The 26038-nt window shown below is 41.0% G+C and overlaps 1 protein-coding gene across 5 annotated transcripts in view; it reads right to left on the reverse strand.

Annotated features, from left to right (window-relative positions):
* Positions 1-17901, reverse strand: part of LOC105468168 (HECT, C2 and WW domain containing E3 ubiquitin protein ligase 2) — a 384482-nt gene extending 366581 nt beyond the window's left edge. For 2 of the 5 annotated variants that reach the window (XM_071073112.1, XM_071073113.1), the window contains exon 1: positions 16273-16583. The gene's annotated coding sequence lies outside the window, so the exon portion shown is untranslated. The other 3 variants (XM_071073114.1, XM_071073110.1, XM_071073111.1) reach the window with 3 other exon arrangements.
* Positions 17902-26038: the final 8137 nt, after the last annotated feature.

A 26038-nucleotide genomic window follows, 5' to 3' on the forward strand; every position in this document is an offset into this window, starting at 1 on the left:
AGAGCGAGACTCCGTCTCAAAAAAAAAAAAAAAAAAAAAAAAAAAAAAAACACCAAATTTTACACATTATAAATATACAATTTCTATTTGTCAGTTATACCTCAATAAAGCTGAAAAAAGGCTTATTAGAAAAAAAGGAAATTGATGTAGAAATAAAAATAAACCATTGGATTCATCAATCAATCCAGTTTTCAAGCATCTCAGACTAAAAATGTTTCCCACTTATACAGGAAGGAAAATGGCTGAAGACTCTTCAACAAACTTATGATACATCAAATGTTTCAAAATGAGGCAAGTAATGGATTTTGTCAAGGCAAGTGTAAGAAGAAGGAAAAGAGATAATGATAGGCTAGAACTTATTAGGGACATATCCGATCTCAGAATCAGTATTTACAAGATGGATATGTTCCAGGTTCATATGCACCACATGTGGAGAAGCTGGTTGCATTCACAGAATGTTGCCCAATTGGAATATATAGGCCTTCAAAACCAGAAAAATATGAGGAACAAATTAGGTGTGCTGTGCTTCAGTTTTTATATTATAACTTCTAATTATGTTGTTTTTCACTATACCTTTATTTTTACTTTTGCAAATTAGTCATTTTATTAAAAAGTCATTTATTAAATTTTACTACATATAATAATGTTAGTCATCTATTTAAGGCTTCAATATTAACAAAGAAAAGGGATCTATTGGACCCAAAGTTGGGGGAAAGACTGGCAAAAAGAAAAAATTTAAAAAGGAAGATCTGGGGAATGACATGTTCATAGGGGTCTTTGCAAAGCTCTGACATATTCCTTAAGATCTATAATGCCACACATATGTACTCAAACCCAAAACATACCTAAGAAGGCCCTAATCTCTGGCTCATTTTGAAGATGTGTGCAAGCAGTAAGTGAAGGCTAAAGAGATTTGTCAACTGTCTTGCTGATTGTTGAAGGTATGCTCCCAACATGCACACAGAGCTCTCAGCAAAGACTAAGATTTACTAGTCCAAGACAATTAAGGAAATCTCTTTCAACCATCAGCTGACCACTAACATAACCAGACAGAGACTCCAGTAGCCACATATGACAAAGAATACAGACTACAGAATTCATTCTGAAGTCAATAAACAAACAACAACAAAGAGCAACAATACCACACCCTGGGGAGGGAGGAAAATCTATGTCACATTATCTTATTTGAAATGTCCACTTTTTAACAGACTTACGAGACACACAAATAAACAGTAAAGCATGGCCCACTCACAGGAAATAAAGTAGGCAATCAAAAAATCCTAGGTGTTGGACATATTAGACCAAGACTTTACATAGGCTATGTAATAGGTTCAAATTACTAAAGGAAATCATGTCTAAAGAATTAAAGTACAGTATTAAAATGATGCTTCACCAAAGAATATCAGTATAAAGAAAAAAGTTTTAAAGGACCAGAAAGAAAATGTGGAGTGGAAAAATACAGTAATTGAAATGAATAACTCACTAGAGGGGTTCAATAGTAGATTTGAACAGGCACAAAAAAGAATCAGTGTACTTGAAGATATATCAACTGAGGTTATGCTGTCTTAGGAACAGAAAGAAAAAGAACAAAGAAAAATTAACAGAGCTTCAGAAACCTGTGAAACACCAGCAAGCAAAGCAACATATGCACACTGGGAGTTCCAGGAAAAGAGGAAAGAAATGGAAAGAATATTTTTAAGATTAGTGGCCATACACTTCTTGAATTTGATGAAAACCATTAATCTATGTATCCAGGAGGCTCAAACAAACTCCAAACAGGATAAACTAAAAAAGATTCATACCAAGATACACCATAGTCAAAATTTCAAAACACAAAGAAAGAAACAAAAGCAGCAAGAAAAAATATTCCATCGTGTACAGGGAACCTGAATAAAATTAACAGTTGATTTCTCATTAGAAATCAAGGATGCCAAAAGGCAGTAGTATAACAATTCAAAGTGCTGAAAGCAAAGATCAACCAAGACTTCTATATCCAGAAAAACTATCCTTAAAAAAATGAAGGCAAAATTAAGACATTCTCAAATAAGCAAAATTTCAGAGAATCTGTCACCACCACATCCTACAAGAAATACTAAAAGGAGTCCTTGAGGCTGAAATAAAAACAACACTAAACATTAACTCAAATCCACACAGAAGTAGAGTATTGGTAAAGCTATCTACACAGAAAGGATAAATATATTTTTATTTATAACCCTTTCTTTTTATCTAATTTAAATGACAATGGCATAAAGCAATTATTTTAAGTGTGTAGTGGTGGGCTTATAATGTATAAAGATGTAATTTGTATTACAATAAGAGCAAAGTGAAGAACTGGCGTGAAGTTTTGCATACTTCTGAATTTAAGTTGATTAATCTGAACTAGGTTGTTTTAAGTTAAGAAATTTAATTGTAATCCCCAGAGCAACTACTAAGAAAATAACTCAAAAAATACCATAACAGTATCATCAGGAATTACGGAGTAAAGACCTATGAAAATCTCCTCCTCCAAAAAATTAGCAACAAGAGAATTAAAATGGTACACTAGAAAATATATATTTAACACAAGATAAGACAGTAATGGAACTCAGGAACTCTTCTACAAGACATGTAGAAGACACATAGAAAACAAATAGGAAAGAGACAGACACAAATGCTACTTGATTATCAGTAATTACATTATATGGAAGTAAATTAAACAATCCAGTCAAACGGCAGAGACTGGCAGAAAACGCTTTTTAAGTGATCCAACTATATGATGTCTACAAGAGATACTGTATATTCAGAGATAAAAGTAGAATAAAAATTTTAAATAGAAAAATATACATACCATGTGTTATACGATGAATTGTCCCCCTATAAAAAACTTCATATGTTGATTGAAGTCCTAACCCCAAGTAGTTCAAAATGTAACTAAATTTGGAGATAGGACCTCTAAGAAGTAATTAAGTTAAAATGAGGCCATTAGTATAGACCTTAATCTAATCTAACAGGTGTCCTTATAAGAAGAGGAAATTTTGACACACAGACAGACACCAGAGATATACATGCACAGAGGAAAGCTGTATGAGAGCATAGCAAGGTGACCACCTGAAGCCAAGGAGAGAAGCCTCAGAAGAAACCAAACCTGCCAAAACACCTTGATCTTATACTTCCAGTCTCCAGAACTGCAAGAAAATAAATTTCTGTTGTATAAGTCACCCAGAGTGTGGTACTTTCTATCACAGCCCTAGCAAACCAATACACTATGATAACAGCAACCAAAAAAAGAGTTGGAGTGATAATATTAGTATCAGACAAAATAGACTTTAAGACAAAAATTGTTACTGAAGACAAAGAAGGATATTCTGTAATGACAAAAGGATCAATTGAAAAGGAAAACATAATGATTACAAACATATATGCACTTAACAACAAGGCAGCAAAATACATGGGCAAAAACTGACAAAGCTAAAGGGAGAAATGGACAACAATAATCAGAGACATCAATACCCCACTTTTCCTAATGGATAAAACAACTAAAGACCAACAATGACAGTTATAACACCAAAAGCACAAGGAACCATTTTTAAGAAGGTAAGTTGGATTTCATTAAATTTATAAACTTTTCTGCTTCAAAAGACACTATCAATAAAGTGAAAAGACAATCTACAAAACAGGAGAAAATATTTGCAAGGCATATATCTCTTAAGGGTCTAGTATCTATAATACAAAGAAGTCTTAAAACTCAACAATAAGAAGACAAGTCTATTTTTTAAATTAGCAAAGAATTTGAATAGACAATTCCTCAAAGAAGATAAATACATAACCAATAAGCACATGAAAAAATGTTCAACATCATTAGTCGTTATGGAAATGCAAACTAAAACCTTAATGAAATACAACTTCACACACACTACAATGGCAAACAAAATAAAATAAGTGGGAAAGAGTTGGAGAAACTAGAGCTCTCATACATCATTCATTACAATATAAAATGTTGCACCTACTTTCTGTTAATCAGGTCCTCAAAACACAGAATTACCATATGGCCCACAATTTTACTCCTAGGTATATATGCAAAAGAACTAAAAACATACATCCACACAAAAACTGTTACATAAATGTTCATAGCGGCATTACTCATGACAGCTGAAAAGTGACACCATCCCATTGTCCATCAACTGATGGATGGATAAACAAAATAAACAAAATTCATACAGTGAAATATTTGGTCATTTAAAGGAATGAAGTACTGACACATGCTACACATGCATAAACCTTAAAAATATTATACTAAATGTCAGATGCCAGTCACAGAAGACTTCATATTATATTATTTCATTCATACAAAATGTCCAGAATAGGCAAATCTAGAGTAGTGGTTGATGAGTTTGGGAGCAGGAAAAATGGGAAGTGATTACAAATGGGTATATAATTTCTATTTGGAGGTGATGAAAAAGTTCAGGAATTAGATAGTGGTGATGGTTGCATACTGTTGTGAATGTACTAAAAAGTACCGAATTGACCGGGCACGATGGCTCACACCTGTAATTCCAGCACTTTGGGAAGCCAAGAAGGGAGAATCACTTGAGGTCAGGAGTTCAAGACCAGCCTGGCCAACATGGTAAAACCTCATCTCTACTAAAAATACAAAAATAGCTGGGCATGGTGCCACATGCCTGTGGTCCCAGCTACTCGGGAGGCTGAGGCACGAGAATCACTTGAACCCGGGAGGCAGACGTTGCAGTGAGCTGAGATCGTGCCATTAAACTCCAGCCTGGGTGACAGAGTGAGACCCTATCTCAAAAAAATAAATAAATAAATGATAAAAATAATAAGTACTGAATTACACACCTTAACATTGTGAATTTTATGGTATGTGAATTGTATCTCAATAAAGTTGTTTTTTAAAATTTAGTCAGGAAAATGAACACCTACAGAAAGACTTCCAAGATAGAAAATAAAACTTTATTTTGTCTTATAATCAGTTCAAGTCAAGAAACATTCATTGATTTGGACTGTGATAGATGCTAGGGATGCAAAGACAATAAACCATGGCCGGGCGCGGTGGCTCATGCCTGTAATCCCAGCACTTTGGGAGGACAAGGCGGGTGAATCACGAGGTCAGGAGATTGGACTAACATGATGAAACATGGCCCATCTCTACTAAAAATACAAAAAATTCGCCAGGAGTGGTGGCGGGAGCCTGTAGTCCCAGCTACTCAGGAGCCTGAGGCAGGAGAATGGCGTGAACCTGGGAGGCGGAGCTTGCAGTAAGTCGAGATCACGCCACTGCACTCCAGCCTGAGCGACACAGCGAGACTCCATCTCAAAAAATAATAATAGTAATAATAATAATAAACTATCCTCACCCTGGAGAAATTTAGTCTCTAACAAATACAATAAGTAGCAAATCTTTAGGAAGAATTTTGGTTTCTTCACCTGGTTTTCACTCTCAAAATATGTCATTTTGCCACGACAAACTTCAGTTGAAAACTCAGCAAAACTCAGTATCAGTAGCCACCAAATTCAATAACCAGATGCTGAAGACAAACTAACTCAAATTCTAGCTACAGTCACACTTCTCTTCCAGCACAAGAAGGTCCCAGCTGTGGTCCAGCATCCTCGCCCTGACTGCTTTGTTGCAGTGTGTGATCCTAGCTTGAGGATGCCAAGTACTTTCTGTTTCTGTATTTCCTTACCCTTGCCTCAACCCCTGCCTACTGCTTTTACAAAACCTAGATTTTATTCCTTTAGGCACCTAACCCTTTCTTCAAACACCATTGAGGTTCTTGAGATTATCACAGATTTTTAAATCAGGCCATCAAAGCACATGCAGCTCCATTCCTTTACATCTTTTTATTTCATTTTCTACGTAAAGATCCATAATGCCTGTGCCTGGTGCCCTGCACTGAAGAAGCCGGGTATCAAAACCACCTCATACATTCAGTTGATCCAGAACAGGTACTACAAACCAGACACAGACAGCACAACAGCACATGAATTTCGTTTGGCATTAGCTGTTCTAAAAACAGTATAATTACTTACCAACAAATTACACCCAAAAGATGTTTTACATACAAACTTACATGTAATTAAGTTTAGCTTCATATGAAAAATCTGAAGATTTGGCCATGGTGGGTCCAAATTCCCATGTGGCAACAATAAGGTGAGCCAAGTAGGGACATCGCCTTTCCTTCTGATGAAGTATGTCTCTCCATGATCCTCACCACTCCACAAGGCTACCATGTACAACACATCCAGCTCGTTTCATTTGTGATCTGTTGGCTCTGGAGATGTTGGAGTTTGAGACAAGTCCATGTCCAGGGAGTTAGAAGTTGTGTCCAATCATAAAGCGATCTCTTGGTTTAGGGTTGCATTGCCATGCTCCTCGACCTACGACAACCTCTCCTAGTTTCTCATGCCAACAACTGCTTCCTCTTCCTGTAATCACCAATCCTAAATATCACCTATATATCTGAACTACCCCAGGGAACTCCTGCAAGCATCTTCTGGCCTGGCAAGCTCCTATATGAAGTAGCAAAATTCCAGACCACATGGCAGAAGGCACTGAGGATCTCATCCATAGACTCATTCATTTCCACACTTACTTCTCTTTGAAGATAAATACTCCTAAATTTCTGAGTTCTGATTATCTAAAATGATGTTTTTCAAACTTTACTGTGCATCCAACATATGTGAGGATCTTTTAAAAATGCAGATTGAGGCTGGGCGTGGTGGCTCATACCTGTAATCCTAGCACTTTGGGAGGCTGAGGCAGGCAGATCACGAGGTCAGATCGAGACCATCCTGGCTAACACAGTGAAACCCCGTCTCTACTAAAAATGCAAAAAAAAAAAAAATTAGCTGGGCATGGTGGTGGGCACCTGTAGTCCCAGCTACTCAGGAGGCTGAGGCAGGAGAATGGCGTGAACCCAGGAGGCAGAGCTTGCAGTGAGCAGAGATGGTGCCACTGCACTCCAGCCTGGGCAACAGAGAGAGACTCTGTCTCAAAAAAAAAAAAAAAAGAAAAAAATGCAAATTCAAATTCAATAAGTCTGGTGTGGAGCCTGAGATTCTGCATTTCCAACAAGTTCTCTGGTGATCCTGATGCTGCCTGGATTGTGTGGACCACACTTTGAATAGCAAGGAGTTAGAAGACTTACGAAGAAAGTGTCTGAGATGAGAGTTATCTGAATGAATTAGGCCTACAAGACTTGACTTTCTGACATTTTAAAAGTCCAAAATGTTAATTTTTTAGCATCCTGTGTCAAGTAATATCTGATCTATATAAATAACAACCCTTCATAATGGTCCATGAAGAAGAAATAGATCGTTCCTTTAGCCATTAGGCATTGGTTATTGAATATTCACTATGTGATCAATACTGGGCATTACACATGGACATCTGCCAAGTTTCCAAATATTTAGAGTGCTTAAAATCTAGTTGGCAAGAAGACTAACGGAAAACAATAACTAGTGCACCACCTAGAACAGCAGATGATTAAGATTTTAATTGCTACAAATGAGTGATTCCCAAGAGGGTAGCATATCAGCATCTGGGTAGAAGGCTAAACACAATTCCTCCCAACTCTTCCTATAAGATACTTACCCTACCCTTATTCTTACTGTCAATCACTGACGAGGGAAATTACATTGAATTCCAGGAATGGCATATTCTTCAGAAGAATGAGATGGGAAAAATGACAAAAACCACTGTTTTTAAATTGCATACAGAGGGCAATGGAGACCTGGGGCCTGAAAGAGTAAGTAGAAGTGGTGGGCATTCCAGGTGGGAGTTGCTTCCTGTGGTAAAAGTACTGAGGTGGAGATGAGTCTAGGGTATTTATGGGACAGGAAGAAGACCTGTCTAATTAAAGTAAACTAGAGTGTCCCACTCACCATCACCCTATTCTTGATAGAGGAAGCATGGAAACTATCTCCTAAAACCCTGATGACCACCTGTTAAAAACACTGAAGAGATATTTCTTTATGAAAGGCTGAACTAGTTTACCTCTCAGATCCTTTCCAATTTTTCCTCAAGTGCAGAACAAAACTCTGATTCTCTTCTAACCCATAATTCTAAATTGAATCACTTGTCTTGCCTGCTGTTGATCATGGGAGACAAGTGAAGAGAAGGCAGATGTGTAAAAGTCCCTATAAATTTAAAAAAAAAAAAAAAAACACTAAATCACTGCATTAGGTTAAGCATTCCATTTCTTTTCAGCATCCCCAGTTCCCTAAGACTGTTCTCATAGGGCTATTTTCAACTCTGTCATCAATCGTCTTTGTGACTCTTCCCTGAACCCTTTCCAAATTATCCCCATCCCTCTTATATAGGCAAGTGATGAATTACACTTCAGGTTTTCCCTGAGCACTCCATCTAAAGGAAGTCTCAGTTACACAATATTATCTGCCAAAGCCCACCTTGACAAAGCACTTAATGTACTTCCAACTAGGTTTTTTCATTTGTTGCTTATGAAATATTTAAAATATACATTTAGAAGTTCATATTGTTAAGAAGTTAACATAACAGTAGCCCATATACCAAATATTACTTCCTTAATTTACGGTCAATGTAGACTTCTAACTTCTAATTAAAAAAATTCATAGTCTAAGATTGTGGCATATTGTTTTACTTGTTAATAATTTTTCCTTCCTTCTTTGTCCTTGCCATGATTCACTGTGGGCTAAGTATGTTACTGCGGTATACCATACATACCAACACCCAGATTTAACAAACATTAATAATTTTGCCATATTTGCTTTGCAATTATCTACTTATTTATTTATTCATATCTGTGTGGCCTGTTTTCCATTAGATTCTGTCTTATCTGGACAGAGCCATGTCTGATTATTAACCTCTTTTATACCCATTACTTAGCATAGAGCCTGGCATATAAGGTTCAATGAATAATGCATGAATGACTTTTGTCCTAGTATTAAATAATAGCCATCACAATAGACGACTTATTAAACAAAAGACAATGACTCCATCTTTACTAAAAGTCCAAAGAGGGAAAAAAAGAAATGAGTCTTTATTGAAAAATGGGAGTTTACATTTAAATGCATGCTATAGCTGGATATCAGACATCAGGATGAGTTAGTTGAGCAAGGTACAGAACTTCCCTTCCCTAGGGGCTCCTTTCCCTTGTTCCCTGAATAGCACATATATCTACCTAGATAACAGTGATACAGAAGATGAGCTCTTCTAGCTCATCTAGCTTACAGATGCCAACTCAATGGCTTAAAGAAGGAGAGAACAAAGGAGGAGAAGGAGAAAGAGAAGAAGGGAGGAAAAACTGGAGGGAGGAAGGGGTAGGGGCCTATACGGAAAGAATCCAAGACCACTATAAGACCATAAGAAATCATTCATTTTTTCTACATTAGGCCAACGGCAATATAGATTATGTCCTGAAAACCTCTGAGTATGAAGTCCACTTGGATGAAATGAAGTGACGCCTAAGGCAAAAATATAAGAAAGGTCATATCCAACTGTCAAAGAAATCTGACAGTTTTTTCTACCTCCTTCGGCCTGTACTCCCTGCCACCCAATATCTTAGTACAAAATCCTAAAAGTCTGGGTCCCTCCCGCCATGGTTCTCTACATGCTCTCAAATACCAGATACACACACTTGTGTCCACTCCTCATCAAAACTTGCTGGGTCTAAGTTCTATTACTTTGAGCTCTTATTCTTCTAGCAGGTCACTGAGAGATACTATCCTTATTATATAAATGGCTGTCTATTACTGAAGATATCGCTTCCTTAATTTACAGTCAATGTGAACTTCCAACTCTCTAATAAAAAATTTCATAGTCTAAGATTGTGGCATATTGTTTTATTTGTTAATAAGTCTCCCTTTCCTCTCTGTCCTTGCCATGGTTCACCACAGACTAAGCATATGACTTAGGTATACCACTTGATATAACAGAAATCATTTCTAATCAGCGTCATAAGGAAATGTTTTTCTCACTCCACAGACATCTGACTCCACAGATAAAATATTACACAAGCACCTTTCCACTATGCAGTTAGCATATGTCAGCTTGGGGAAGCAGTCTTACCCTCACTGCCCATCACTTTGCAGAGCAAACTCATTGATGCAGGGGCCACAGTTTGGCTGAATCCATAGTTTCCACTGTTTCTTTTTGTGTTTCCTCAAGATCAGAAGGCACTACATCTTCATGAAGTGGGTAGCATGTGGATTGGCTGCTTTCTAAGTACAACTTCCTTTCTTCACGAAGCCATCACCTTATCTGTACCTGAGCCCAGTACCCTGTCAGTTCTGTCCCGAGCAACTTTTCCAATCTCATGAATAATGGTTAACCAAAAACAAAAAAAAACCTCTTCCTATAACACGAGTTTTCAGTGATAAATGAACAAAAGCATCACCGAGCACTCATCTCTGAACAAATGCCAAAAGCTGATTCATTCTCTGCATGACATCGATGGTTTCATCCAACCATAAAGTGAAATATCTGCTAGCATGCACTTGATAGTAATCGCTCTTCCACACTCCACTCCACTAATATTATGCCACAGCCAACCATGTCATTTGACGAAGGAGTTTTGTCAATAACTTCTGGTTTCTTTCTAAGGATGTTTGTCTTTAACTTTCCAGTTGATTTTCCAAATGTCTCTTCAATAATATGACTCATACTTATTTTGCTACAAGGATCCTTGAATGATGCTAATAGAATTATAGTCTCTTACCTACCTTTAGCCATATAATACATTAATTTTATAAAGGAAAGCATTATTGTGTGCTTGTCCTAGAAAACTTCAATAGTATAACAGAGAAGCCACTGTGCTTTGTTCGAAAATGACACAAAAACATCCATGGCTTCATGCCACTATTGGACAAAGTTTCATAACAGGCAATGATTACGGATTCATTTGGTCCTAATGCGGATAGCAAGTCCAATAAAAAAACAGTTTTGAGATAGTTATTGTCATATTTCCATTTGCACTTTTCAATTTCAGCTACTGTTCTGAAATTGTCACTCTCACAGATTACCTCATCTCTACACATACGTATTCCCATTTTATTTGCAGTGGGATTCAGTTCTCTAATTATGTTTATTGTATTCTGAAATGTAGCATTTACCGTACTATTTTCATCACTATTTTTACACTTTAATGAACTACTTTTGAACCACTTACCTCATTTTGTGAAATGGGAATACAATTTAAGAACAGCAAAAACGAAGGGGAACATCACACACCGGGGCCTATTGTGGGGAGGGGGGAGAGTGGAGGGATAGCATTAGGAGATATACCTAATGTAAATGACGAGTTAATGGGTGCAGCACACCAACATGGCATATGTATACATATGTAACAAACCTGCACGTTGTGCACATGTACCCTAGAACTTACAGTAAAAAAAAAAAAAAAAGAACAGCAAAAACAAAAAACAATCTTTTAACAATAAAAAATAAGTAAATGATATAAAAATTATATTAACAAACATGAAGTGGACCATTAACAAAATGTAAGCTATACGCACTCACCAGTGCAGTCTTTGCAGCACAAATACAAGCTTAAATATGATAATAAGTTTTAAGAACATAAGGGGATGTGTGCTGAAATCATAATTAAATGGCCTATCTCAAGGCCCTGCATGCTTTGCAACACCCACACCACCCTTCTGGTCTCATTTCTGACTCCCTCCTCGTCACTCCATCCCATCATGCTGATCTTGCAAATCTCTGAACATATCCATATTCTTTTCTCAGGGCCTTTGCACTGGCCATCTTGCAACTCTATCCCTCAGGTATCTGTATTAAGTAACTTCTCTTACCTCCTTTTAACTCTTTGCTTAAGGTCTCTTTCTCCATGAAGCCTTCTCCATAAAGCCTACTCAACCACACTTACCCTGTCCTACTTTCTCTTTCTTCCAAAGCACTCATCTCGTTCTAGCATCATATATAATTTAGTTACTTGGTTTATTATCTGTCTCCCACCTCCCACCTGCCTGCCCCCAATAGAATGAAAACTCCACAAGGTCAGGGATCTTTGTTTTATTCATTGATATATTCCCAGCACCTAAATCAGAGACTAACCCACAGACGGAGCTCAATACATATTAGCTGAATGAACAAATAAATGAATGGATGAATGAATTAAATTTTTTCACTGCTTTTCCCTTCTAACCACCAAACTGCCTATGGATCTTACTTTGAGAATTAAAAAGAAAATGACAAGCCATCAAAGGTTTTTAAGCAAAAGAATTATATCAACAGAATGGTATCAAAATAGACAAGATCAGGAGATGATTTAAAATTTGGAGAGGCTAGATTCAAAGAGTTTAGTTAAGAAGTCAACCAATGAAAGAGATAAGGCCATAAATGTCCAATTACTAGGACTTCTTAAGTAGTTTATTTCAAACCTACAATGCACATATCTATAGATACATTATCAATGTTTATCTATACATACATTGCATACACACATGTAAACATATATGTTGAACAAGCCTAGAAGAAGCTAAGGACATTTCTCTATCATATGGATATATTACATATAAAAGCTTATGACTTCAGTCATAGTTAGAATAGCCATAAATCCCAGTGTTCCTGGCACAGTCTCAGTTTATGCTTATTGATCTAATGCCCTTTCCAGTTAGTGCCATATTTTACTCTCAAAAGTATCCTTGTCTGGATTTTTTTTAATTATATAGTCATCCTACTTATAAAAAAGATACATAAGCTGGTCACGGTGGCTCATGCCTGTAATCCCAATACTTTGGGAGGCTGAGGAGGGTGAATCATGTGAGGTCAGGAGTCCAAGACCAGCCTGGCCAACATGGTGAAATCCCGTCTCTACTAAAAACACAAAAATTTGTCAGTGGTAGTGGTGCATGCCTGTAATCCCAGCTACTTGAGAGGCTGAGGCACAAGAATCGCCTGAACCCAGGAGGCAGAGGATGTGGTGAGCCAAGATTACGCCACTGCACTCCAGTCTGGGCAACAGAGTGAGACCTTGTCTCAAAAAAAATAAAAAATAAAAATAAAAAAATAAATTTCTTATTTAGACATGCTGACCAAGCTTTTGAGGACTTAAGTGGAGTGAGTTTGGGAAAGGTGACAGCCATAATTAATTGTAACATCCACTGGCCAACATAGCAAGTGAGCTGTGTTACAAACACACAATTCTTTGGTAAAGGAGCATAGCAACTACTGCAGAAGCAAATGCCACAAACTTCATATATCTAACTTTGGTAAAGAACCCAAACCCTTGCCAGGTCACCTGCATCATGTCAAACCCCCATGAGAATTTTCATGTGGTGAACAGACACACCAGTTCTCCCTCTCTGCAACTTCTCTGTATGAAAAGCTGAGATCCCAACCAAACGCTGGAGACACAAGAGAGTACAGAAAACAAAAGCCCTCCTATTATCCTTATGTCCCAGAGAGCTTGGAAACTAAGAGAATGAGGAGTCAAGTCTTCACAACAACACTTGTGTTCTGGAATCTCAGTAAATATCCAAGATCTGGACCAGACACTAGATCTTGAAACTTGCATTCCTATCTCTAAGAGCCATGGTAACCATAAGGTCTGCAAACAGGTTTTGTAGAAACTGTTCTCCCAAATCACAGGATTTGCCCCAATTAGAGTCAGCTCTAGATATATGGACAGGTGCTCATTTGTATGGTGCTTGAAGACAATAATAATATGGGCTTACAGCCATGGCAGACACTTAATAATTTAAGAATAAAACTATTTTATTCACTATGTGTATAAATAGATGGCAAGCAATTATCTCATTCTCCTATCTTTCTTCCTCCTATTTCATTTTTTCTTATGTATTTTTCAGGTTTAATTTTTTTCTGATTTTCTATCTTTACATTTAATAAATAAAAGACTGAAATAAAGCAAGACTCAAAATCTGGTGTTGGAAGAGGGGTGATGAAAAAAATTCAGGATTCCTTAATACCTAGGGTGACCAGATAATTAACTTATCACCCAAACCAGGGCCTTTTTGCACGTGAAAGGGGGTGCCTTTGATAATTAAGATAAATCAACAGGAATAAACTGGCACTGTCACAAGCAAAGCAGGGCATCTGGTCACCTTTCTAATCTCTCATTCATATCCTGATACAAAAGGCATCCTGTGTGTAATGAAGCAACCTCTGCCTCTGTTAAATCAATCAAACTTCAAACACAGTCCTCCCTCTTTCAGGCCAGGCCTGGCTTTTGATAACAGAGCTGGAAAGGTTTTCACCCAACGCTGCCATTCCCTATCAACACACCAAGCAAAACTGGTTCCAGTTTTTCCCCAAGAAAGCAGTCAGCAATGCACAAGAATGTGGATCCAGGCCAGGCCCACAGCAAGCCCCAGGTGAGGAGCCTCTGGTTTCTCTTAAAGGAACACTTTACAACAGAGAAAGCCACGTGGCACCTGGTTAGAGGTTACACAGATACCAACCATATAGATTCAACAAGCATTTTGAATGCAAGATCATTTCATTGATGTGTAGGCACATATTAAAACTGGGAAGATCCCAAAAGCCACCTCTCCTGCAAACACCTTGATCTAGGAGAAAACGCCAAAGCATCTGCCCTCAACTATAGGTAACAACCTTGATTTCTTCACCTTTGGCTGAAATCAGTGTTGCAAAAGCCTTTTAAAAGAGTAAGAAAATAGGCTTTTCTCCCAAGATCACATTGCCCAAGTGAAACAGAACCAGTGCTTACTTTTATTTATTGCCTCCTTTTCAGAGGGGTCAAACATTGCCCATATTCTTCACTAAATTTAGTCCTGTGGCTGGCAAATGTTAATTTACCGGAATATTTTCCTTCGCATTTGTAACGAGGGAAAACCAGTTTTGTGATCTGGTTGCAATCTACAGCACATAGATAATCCACAACAGTGGTAGGGGCAGAAAAGCTCCAGCTGGTTTATCTCAAATGTTCAGAATGATTTTCATTTCTTTACCGACACTACAGTCATTCATAAAGATTCATTGCCAAATGTTGCCCAATACAGTGATAGAGGCGATGGTGAAGCGAATGTCTTAGGCTGGGAAATCATCATGGAAGTACAGTACTGCCCAGACCTCAGAGTCTGCCGCCAAATGCTGGGAATTAAGAAACCACCTGTCATGGAGATGGTGAAGGAAACTGGATTCAAACTAATGCAGACTAAAGTCAGACAAGAGACGGTTTGAGTCCAAGGGGCCATTTATATACAAGAGCTAAGAAAGGTGCAACTGATTTTCCCCCAGAAGCAGCATGATTATTTTTAAGTTCAAAGACATTTTTGCTAATAAACTGCTTCACACAACCACATTGAAGCCAAAACGTGCCAATGAAATAATCAAAACAAATAGCTCAATTGGGACTTTTTGAATATTCAACAAAAAGAAAAATTAAAGCTGGTTAGACTGCTGGACGACAATGTTATAGTGTCTCCTTTAAGAGATCAAAATTATGTCTTTGCCACCCTCCACCCCACCCTACCCCACCTCTAATAGTGAAGTGGATAATTTCTGAAGAATACAATGACCCTTTATGACTGGCTTCTCTAGTCAGCTAGGGATGCCATCTGTCTCCCACGCTATATAAACAATCCCCGCAGGAATCTTCTGATGACCAAACAGATTAGCAAACTCCAGATTTTCACACCATCAATAATGTCCCCATCTAGATTAGGCCTTTTATTTTAATAACTCCAAAGATAAAAGTCAATAACTGATCTTTCTTTCTTTGTAGATAATGTGTGTGTCATTTTAAAGATAACCTCTTGGAATATACAGCCATCTGTTGGGAAGAGAGAGAAAAAAAGCTCTCTCTAGGCAACAGAAGAAATGAACCCTTGAGGGAACAGGAGAAACAGTAAAAAGAAAATCATATATTTATAAGACAAACACATGGAGGGCTCTACTAATTACACTAAAATATTCTTCTTCTAAATGACAAACTATAGAACACTACTCCAGAAAAGACAAGTTTCACACTTTCACAAAGGCATACATATACGAAAAACAGAGTTTGCGTGAGTCTAGGACAGTGAAAGCAGAAATCGTATCCAAAAAGCTAAAGGCCCCCGAAGTTTGCATGCTGTCCACCTCTATCTGTAATGATCACAAATGTTTTCCTTCCTGAAGTTTAATATCGATTGAACCCTTGTGACTCTAATTGTGAGCTCTCTCTACTGACTCCAAAGACTTCTAACTCTAAAAGAAATAAATGTGCCTGTAAAGATGTTCTCTAAATTAATAATAATAAACGACGAAAAGCACCCAAGCGCTGCTAATAGGGAAGACAAGGCATGAGAGAGCCAGACCTCTGCAGTCGCGCGTCCTCGGAAACGTCTACGTCTAAATCTGCAGCCCCAGTTTCCTCCAGGCCCCAAGCTCCAGCAGAGGATGTTCACCGCACATTCCCAACCAAAAAGGAAATGAAGCGTCCTCTCCCTCAACTGATGCTCAAATAGACCCCAAAGTCCCAGTTTCCCGGGAGAACCAAACCATCAAACACATCCTGGTGTCTCTCGCCCGCGTTTCTGGGCAGCGGAAACCGAAATGTCAAATGAATGACCGCGCCGGGGCGCAAGGGAGGAAAAACAAAGCCACCTCCCGCCGTCCGCTACCTGCGGCGAGGGCCGCGCGCTCACCTGGGCTCTGCGCCCGTCGCCGCGGGCTGCGGGTGGGGACCGGGCCGCGGGGCGAGAGGGCGCCCCCGCAGTCGCCCGGACCCGCGGCCCCGGTGCCCTCCGGCCGGTCAGTGCGCGCCGCGGAGAAAGCAAGCGGCCGGGGGCGCCGCCGCGCGTTGCATGCAGCTCCCGGCTGCTGCGGCCGCTGCCACGGAGCCGAGAGTCTCTGCGCTGCAGTCCCCGACCCCGAGACCGCGAGAAGCGCCCAGAGAGACGCGGCGCAGGGCAGAGCGCGCCCGGCGCGCCCCTCAGCGGCTCTTCCCGCCGCCCTCCGCAGCGGGCTGGGTCTCGGCTCGCCTTTGTGCTGGCATCTTCCTAGCTCCCAGCGACACCGAGAGCTCCCGAGGCGGCTCCGCGCCGCCGCCCACCCCCGGGTTACGCTGCGGCCCCCGCGCGACCCGCCGATTGTGTCGAGTCAGCAGCGGCGGCGGGGACGCGCGAAGCCATGGCTCCCGCCCGCGCTCGGGAGGGCGCCGGGGGTCCTGCGCCTCCGGGAGGTTTGTGGCCGAGCGCGGCGCGGCCCCGAGCGGCCCCGCAGCTCCCGGCTCCCCGCTGCTCCCTCTCCAGGCGCCGGCCAGCCCGCGTAGCCACCCTCTCACCGCTCCCCGCCACCACCTTCCTCCCGCCCGGGTGCCCGGCGGCAGCTCCGGCCGCGGCGCCCCGGTCGGCGGAGAGCAAAGGGCCTGGCCCCCTCACCTCCAGCCGCGCCGGCGCCCCTCCCGCTAGACGCTTCGGCGGCATCTGTCCGCACCGCCCTGCGGGAAGGCTGGGCTGGGAGCTGCCGGCACGTCGGGGACCGGTGGAAGGGAGGCGGGGGCAGAGGACAGGAGGGACAGCCAGACCTTGGCCAACGGGACCTCCCTGAGGAAGGTGCGGAAGAACGGGGCGGGTGCAGCTGGGCAGAGGACGAGTCCCGCGGTTGCGGCGGAGCCTGAGTTGCTCTCCTTCTACGAAGCCGAAGGACAGGAGGATTCCTAGAGGCGTCGCGGAGGATGCAGGAGACCCTCTGAGGTCATGCAGACAACACTGTTCCTCAACCCCACCAGAGAGCTGAATAGGGGAGTGTCATGCCTCGGTTTCCCCAACTGCAAGGGCAAGACGGTAATACTCATGTCGGACACACAGGGTGTGGTCACGATGAAAAAAACTGGATTGTTGAAAGCATTCCCGGGATACTTTGCCTAAAGAGGGCACTAAAATTTAAAATTACTGTATTAATACTTTCGGCTATTTACGTCTATAGCGTCTTCATCAAGCCAGTCCCACGTAGGAGAAAAAGTAAAAATGCTAAAGTGTAAATATATTGTGTCCCTCCCTACCCACCCTTGCGTCTATCCAGATATAGGGAAGATTTATTCCGTTTTACAATTTAACTATATCCATATGGAGTAAGTCCCCAAATAATGGATATCCATTCCTTTGGGACTTTTGAGTATGTGTGCTCAATATTATCCATCACTCCGCCTTTTCTGGTAACAGCAGTTCATTATTCCTATGGGAACTGCCCTTCCCCCTCACCCACAATGAGTCTTTGTGGCTCCAGGGTACTGACACCTCCCACCCTCAGCCTCCAGAACTAGCCAGTCATCTTCCGGACCGCAGTGATCGGTTCTGGGATGGGCATGTTGACCCAGGAACTCGGTCTGGATGTATTACTGCAGAAAAATAAGCTCTTTAACCTGGTATAATTAAATTGGAAGGACATAAGCCTACGGTAACGAAGACCAACAGTGCATGCCAATGAAGCCACCTTTGAGGGAAGAAAAGCTGAGGGTGAGAGGGTGATGTCTCACTCTCTGAGAAACCTCAGGAGGTAAATGTGTCTGCAGTGAACTCTACCCTTGAAACCATAAATTCTCTCCCTTTTATTTCAAGTCAGTGTCAGCTGTGTTTTGTCACATGTCGCAAAGGAGCCCTGACTCCTTAGTCCCCTGGATCTGTCAGCCCAGACATCACTGTTAGGCTCCTCCACAGAATCAAGGAACCCCACCGCACAAAAGACCCAATTCCAGTTCTTGCGGGAAGAACGGGGATCCTAGAGCTTCGTTCCCACATGATGTTCTCCTTTACAACTTACTCAAATCCAGCAACCTCACACCTGCAATCCTTAGCTTCTTGTGTGGATTAACCGCTATGTTACATTTTATTCAAAATGGGCCAGGTGCGGTGGCTCACACCTGTAATCATGCCTGAGGCAGGAGGATCTCTTGAAGCCAGGCATTTAAGACCAATCTGGGCAACACAGTGAGACCCCACTAACACAGGAACAGAAAACCAAACATTGCATGTTCTCACTCATAAGTGGGAGTTGAACAACGAGAACACATGGACACAGGGAGGAGAACGTCACATCAGGGAGGAAGGGCCTTTCGGGGGTTGGGGGACTAGGGGAGGGATCACATTAGGAGAAATACCTAATGTAGATGATGGGTTAATGGGTACAGCAAACCACCATGGCACGTGTGTACCTATGTAACAAACCTGCACGTTCTGCACATGTATCCCAGAACTTAAGTATAATACATTAAAAAATAAATAAAAATAAAAATAGCCAGGCATGCTGGCCTGAACCTGTAATCCCAGTTACTCTAGAGGCTGAGGCAGGAAGATCAGTTGAGCCCAGGATTTCAAGACTGCAATGAGCTGTGATTGCACCAATGCACTCCAGCTTGAAGACAGAGCAAGACCCTGTCACCTTGTCAAAAAAGAAGAGGAAAAGGAAGAAGAGGGAGGAGGAGGAGGAAAAAGAAAGAAAACAAAAGGAAGGAAGGAAGGAAAGGAGAGAGGGAGGAAGAGAGAGAAAGAGAGAAGAAAAGGAAGAGGAGGAGGGGAGGGAGGGAGGGAATGGAGGGAGGGAGGGAAAAAGAACCCTAAAAATGAATACAGGTTAAGTGAATCACTATTGCTGCCCTAGGTTTTAAAAAACATTTTTGTTTCACTTTAAAAGCAGCCCCAACTACCTTTAAAACTTTCTACATATGAACCATTAAAACCGAGACTAAGGCATCAAAGAACATTAATAGCAAAGTCATCCTAAAAATCTCAGACTTGCAAAGGTGTGTAAAGATTAGGCAGGTTCTTTCACATTGCACTCCCTATTCGTCATCACCACCACTCCCCTTCACAGGATCTCTGACCGGGTCTCACTTATCCTCTCGTGGAGCCATTCGCTTAAATAGAACTCAGTATTTCACAAGCTGGTCAATTCTGCTTTGAAACTGCTCTGACATTAGGAAATGATCCCTTACATTGAGTTAAAATACTTCTTCCACCTGACAGTACTCCAAGCACTAAAAACAAACTTGTGAACCACTTGAATTGTCTCTTTTCCAAGATCTTTGCATGACCCAGAAGTCATATGGCGATGTGTCCTGACCCTTCGTCATCCTAGATTGCTTCCCTTCTACAGATGTGCTCAGGTTTGGGACTGCTCCTTCTGAAGCATATGGCCAAAGCTAAACCCAAAGGCAGATTCCAGGAAACTCATACTCCAGCCCTCTTCCAACAACACAGAAGGAGCCTGAAAGACATGTTCATGTGGTCTTATATTTTTGTAAAAGCTTCCAAAGTCATATATTTTAACCTCAAGCAATTTGCAGTGGACTGAATGTTTGTGCTCCCCCAAATTCATGTGTTGAAATCCTAACCCCTAATGTGATGGTATTAGGAGATGGGGCCTTTGGGAGGTGATGGAATAAGTGCCCTTATTAAAAGAAACCCAAAAGAGCTCTTCACCCTCTTTCTGCCTCTTGAGGATACAAAGAAAAGATGGCAGTCTGCAACTGGCAGAGGGCCTTCCCACCCACATCACAACCATACGGGCACCCTGATCTCATTCTTCCGGCCTCCAGAGCTGTGAAAAATAAATTTCTGTTGTTCATAAGCCACCCAGTCTAGGATGCTTTGTTATTGCAGCTTGAATTAAGACAAGACTGCTGTCTCTTTTCATTCTAACTTCCCTGTTGTCCTAATACCCCTTGTTCTGAAAGAAGTGGAGTGATTGTGGACATTTGTGGGGATCTGGCTAAAGGGAAGTTGAGTTTGTTAGGTGGAATACATTTATGTGGTCTGTGGGCATTAAAGTTGTAACAGTGACATCTATTTTGACTGCAAAGTCTTACAGTCACTTGGGCCCTTCAGTGTTGTGACACAAAAATTATACCACCAAGTATTAATAACTGCATTCTTCAGCACTCAGCACAGAAGCATATGGGTAACGGGATAAATGATGTTTGAAATGTATGTACGGATTCAGGACTAGAATATGGAAAACCCTCCCACATCTTATTGTTTATATGTGAAATAAATTTAATAGTGATCTTCCTAAACTTGAAAACAATCCTAAAAATATGTTACTTTCCCAATAATGCATTGTGGACTCAAAAGAAACTCCTCTAAACTACCAATAATAAAAACAGATTTTAGTCAACTTTACTAGTGAAAACACTGGAATATCTATTAACTTTATAGAACATAATGTCACAAAATCATTTTCATATGAAGAATAAATCAAAGAGTATAAAGCCGAAATACGTAGGAAAAACGTATCACAGAGGTATGTCAGGCAGTTAATTAATTTAAAGATCATGGTATTTTTCTGTACTTGGTGGTCTAATACTCGTAAGGTTTTTTTTTTTCTCTCTCTTTTCTTTTCTTTCTTTTTTTTTTTTTTTTTTTTTTTTTTTTGAGATGGAGTGTCACTGTCGCCCAGGCTAGAGTGCAGTGGTGCAATCTTGTTTCACTGCACCCTCCACCTCCCAGGTTCAAGCAATTCTGCCTTAGCCTCCAGAGTAGCTGGAATTACAGGCACCCACCACCACATCGGCTAATTTTTGTATTTTTAGTAGAGACTGGGTTCAACCATGTTGGCCAGGCTGGTCTCAAACTCCTGATCTGAAGTGATTCACCCCCCCTCGGCTTCCCAAAGTGCTGGGATTACAGGCATGAGTCACCATGCCCAGCCTTGTAAGATTTTTTAAATGTGTAAATTGTTGTGAATTTTTTTATTCTGGATATATATTATTCTCAGTACCTCACTTTGTATTTATAATGTGTATTTTTTTTTCTTAAACAGTGTCCTGAATTGGGAGTTTAAGACCAGTCTGGCCAACATGGTGAAACCCTGTCTCTACTAAAAATACAAAAAATTAGCTGAGCGTGGTGGCAGGTGCCTGTAATCTCAGCTACTCAGGAGGCTGAGGCAGGAGAATTGCTTGAACCTGAGAGGCAGAGGTTGCCGTGAGCCAAGATCATGCCGTTGCACTCCAGCCTGGGCTACAAGAGTGAAACTCTGTCTCAAAAAAAATAAATAAAAGAAGAGAAGGGAAGGGAGGGAAGGGGAGGGGAGAGAAGTGGGAGGGGAAGGGGAAGGAGGAGGGGAAAGGGAGGGGAAGGGGGAAGGGGAAGGTGAGGGGAAGGGGAAGGAGTGGGGAAGGGAAGGGGAAGAGAAAGGGAGGGGAGGGAAAGGTGGGGGAAGGGAGGGAGAGGGAAGGAGTGTCCTGAATTGTATAATCTTCAGTCTCCACAGAACCTGAATCTGTCCTCAGTGTGACCTAATTTGTGTTGTATTCAAAGAACGGGAGCTTCCAGGCCAGGCATCGTGGCTCATGCCTGTAATCACAGAACTTTGGGAGGCCGAGGCAGGTGGATCGCTTGAGGTCAGAAGTTCGAGACCAGCCTGGCCAACATGGTGGAACCCAGTCTCTACTAAAAATACAAAAATTAGCCAGATGTGGTGGTGGGTGCCTGTAATCCCAGCTACTCAAGAGGCTGAGGTAGGAGAATCACTTGAACCTGGGAGGCCGAGGATGCAGTGAGCCAAGATCACACCACTGCACTCCAACCTGGGTGACAGAGTGAGACTTCATCTCAAAAAATGTGGGAGCTTCCAATTGAAGAGATGACTAATTTAACCACAATATTGCCTTGAGACAGTCATTTCTGTAGTATTTTATCTGTCAACCATCCTAAGAGAATGAATTAATGGTTACAGCCAGGGAATTTGTAGAATGACCAAAGGATATCCATTTGAATGCCAAAATATATTCTTAGATGTATTATGACGTTTCTGCCTTTTTAAAGAAAGTATACTGAATATAATTGACTCATTATTTTCATAGTGGCTATGATTTATTTATCATACTCTAATTCAGTGATACTCTTAGAAGCTTGTATGTATAAGTGGTCTTGCCCTTACACTAAATGGCCTCAGGTTACTATCGGGTTTTTTTTGTTGTGGTACTTTAGGAGTAACTTTTTCTCTAGGGCCTTGCATTTTTTTCCTGTCACCACTCATTTTTTTCCTTTCTTGATAATCTTTCTTATCACATTCTAATTTCCTGCTTATGGTTTTGTATGGAATTGACAGACTAAATAAATATTAAAACTTTGTCTAAAATGGCTGTGGGAGGGAGGAGGTTCAGTGGATAATGGACATGAACTTTAGTGCATAAATTCTGTATCTGTTTTTGTTGCTCAGTATCCTTTCTTTCTGTCTTCTAATTCTCACTCATTACCAATGATGAGAATCTCTCTGCGTTCTCCATTTCACATATTCTTTAAGTAAATATTTAATAACCACTTACTAATGAGAAAGGATCTCTTCTAACTATCGAGGATACAGAGGTGAAGGGAATAGACAAAAATCCCTGCCCTTGTGATGTTGATATTCTAGTGGGATAGGGAAGCAGAGATCGAATAATAAGCAACATGTGGCAGAGTGTCAGTGCTTGCAAAATCCATGTGTTCTTCTACATTTTCCATCCTCCTTTGCAATTAGGATAGCCATGTGACTACTTCTGGCAAATAGAATTTAAGCAGTTTTGATGGGTGTCACTTGTGGCTGTGAAGATTAAGAATATAGTGTGACTTCTCTCATTCTCTTTGCCTTCACTGGAAACCACAGAGGCCATGCGTTGAAAAGATATACTCACAAAATGGAAGACTGGATCCCTGAGCCATCATTTGGTGGGGTCCTGTAATGTGAGCAAGAAAGTGTTAAGCTACTTAGATCTCATCCACAGTCAGAGACTTCACTCGTTTGTTTCCCTAAAATGGATATTTGGTTACCAGAAGGCAATATATTGGTCTTTACCAATAACTATATCCTTCTATATATTTCCCAGGCTTTCTTGTAGTTAAATGGCAATGTGACTAACTCTATCCAGTGAAATGTAAGCAGAACTAATACAGGTCACATCTGGGTTGAGATGGTGAATTTACATAACGTGCCTTCTCTGTCTCCCTTTCCCCCTTCCCTAGAGACCATGAAAAGCCACATTTTGAAAGATAGCAGCATTGTGACATGGAAGTCTGGCTTTCTGAGTTTCACGTGGAAAAGAGCTACCCAAGAGAATAGCTCCACTTACCCCGGACTTGTTACTTGAATAAGAAATAAGCATTTCTCATGTTAAGCCACTCATATTAGGGAGTTGTCAGAACTGCTAGTGTTACTTCTCCTAAGCACAAATAAATTTAAAAATGTAAATTATGTTCACATAAGTATGAGAAAAGAGAAGAAGATGGAGATAGAAAGTTTTCAAGGTGTTGGAATATTAGATAGTAAAGTGAAACACCCTCCCTGAGAAGATGCCTTTTAAATAAAGACCTGAGAAAAAGAACCAAACAAGCAGTCATGAGAAACAGGCCAGATGCCGTGGCTCACGCTGTAATCCCAACACTTTGGGAGAGCAAGATGGGAGGATCATTTGAGTCCAAGGGGCTAGGTGAGAGGATTACTTAACCCTGGGAAGTCCAGGCTACAGTGTGCTATGATCATGTCGCTACTGCACTCCAGCTTGGGGAACAGAGGAAGACTCTGTCTCAAAAGAAGGAGAAGGAGAAGGAGAAGAAGGAGAAGGAGGAGAAGGAGAAGGAGAAGGAGAAGGAGAAGGAGGGAAATAGCAAGTACAAAAGTGCTGACAGTATCAGAGATTCTGTCCACCATCACCTTGTCTTTAAGATTCTTTACAGTAGTATTTGCCCATACCAAGTTTCAAAAAAGTGTATTATTTTTATGAGCTTCATTTATCCATTTATTCAAAAAAGTTAAGTATTCCAGAGACCAATACAATGATATGGGTGTAATGTAAATATATTTATGATTCTGTTGCAAAGTTATTATTATTATTAATACTTATTTTTCATTTTGTTTTGTGTGTGATTCATCTTTCTTGCTTGGTAACAAAAACATTTTTTTAATCTAAGAAAAAAAAAGCCAACCCGATAAAATTAGTGTGATATAATGATTAAAGGATTCTATTTAGATTAATTCTCAATTTGTTTAGTTTGGCAAGGCTCAGTCTCCCAGATTTGTCTCCACTCTCAAGCTAGTGGCTGGGAGGAAAGGTGGCAATGGTGGCTTCTGTGATTGCATGACAGCGGCTTGGTTGCTGGATCCAGCTGTCCACATGGCATCCTTGAGCGTACTGGCCTCTCATGGGGAGTGGCCGTCTGAGTTGCCTGGACCGCAGAAGGTTAACTGGTCCCACCCTGATGATTCCACTTATAGCAACTGACGCCTGTGGCTGCTGTGACTCCCAGTTTGATCTCACAGTTTGATCTCTCAGCTTGCAAGGGGCCCAGCATTGCTTCCTAGCTGATTTGACCTCCTCATAGTTGCTGCTGCTGCTACTGCTGCTGCTGCTGCTGCTGCTGCTGCTGCTATAGATTCCTCTAACGTTCAGTCATATGTGCCATCAATTCCATGGCCTGGGCTCAGTAAATAAAGTTAAACTCAGAGTTTCCCTCTGCCTAACCATGACACTGCACCCCTGAATTTACTTGGCTACAGCTGCTCTCAGGTTGGCACCAGGGCATCCTGTGAGGCAGTCTCCTTCCTAACCCTTACATATAAGCTGAAGCAAGAGTCCCTGCCCTAACATATCCACTCTTCTGGGCCAAAGCCCGGAAAGGGCATATATTTTGAGGAATACATCTGCCACACGGTGGGCCTCTCCTATCTCTGCCTTCTCCCATGACCTGCCAGACCTGGAAGAGATGTCTTTTCTTTCACCGTCCCTTCCTGTCTACCTGGGACTTCCTCTGGTCAGAAGCAGAGCCTCTGGGCTTTCCAGTGCCTTTACAGCATGTGTTCCCTCCCAAAACCAGCCACACTGCTAAGCCTCCGTGGAGGTAAAGATGGGGAAAGAGGTCTGCTTAACAATGAGGGAAACTAAATCAGGAGGTATTTTTAAAATATTGCACTTGCAATATTGGCAGAGGGTACTGAACTCAGTAAGTTCACTATATAATTTCTCTTTTGAGGAATTAGTTGCACTATTATTCTAACTTAATGGTGAGGAAATTGAAGCACAGAAAGGATAAGTCATTTACCAGGATGAGCGCCAGGTTTTGAACTCCTTGTCCAGTGGTTTTTCTACCATGGGGTATCGTCTCC

The sequence above is a fragment of the Macaca nemestrina genome, chromosome 11, assembly GCF_043159975.1.
Source record: "Macaca nemestrina isolate mMacNem1 chromosome 11, mMacNem.hap1, whole genome shotgun sequence".
NCBI classification, from domain to species: Eukaryota; Metazoa; Chordata; class Mammalia; order Primates; family Cercopithecidae; genus Macaca; species Macaca nemestrina.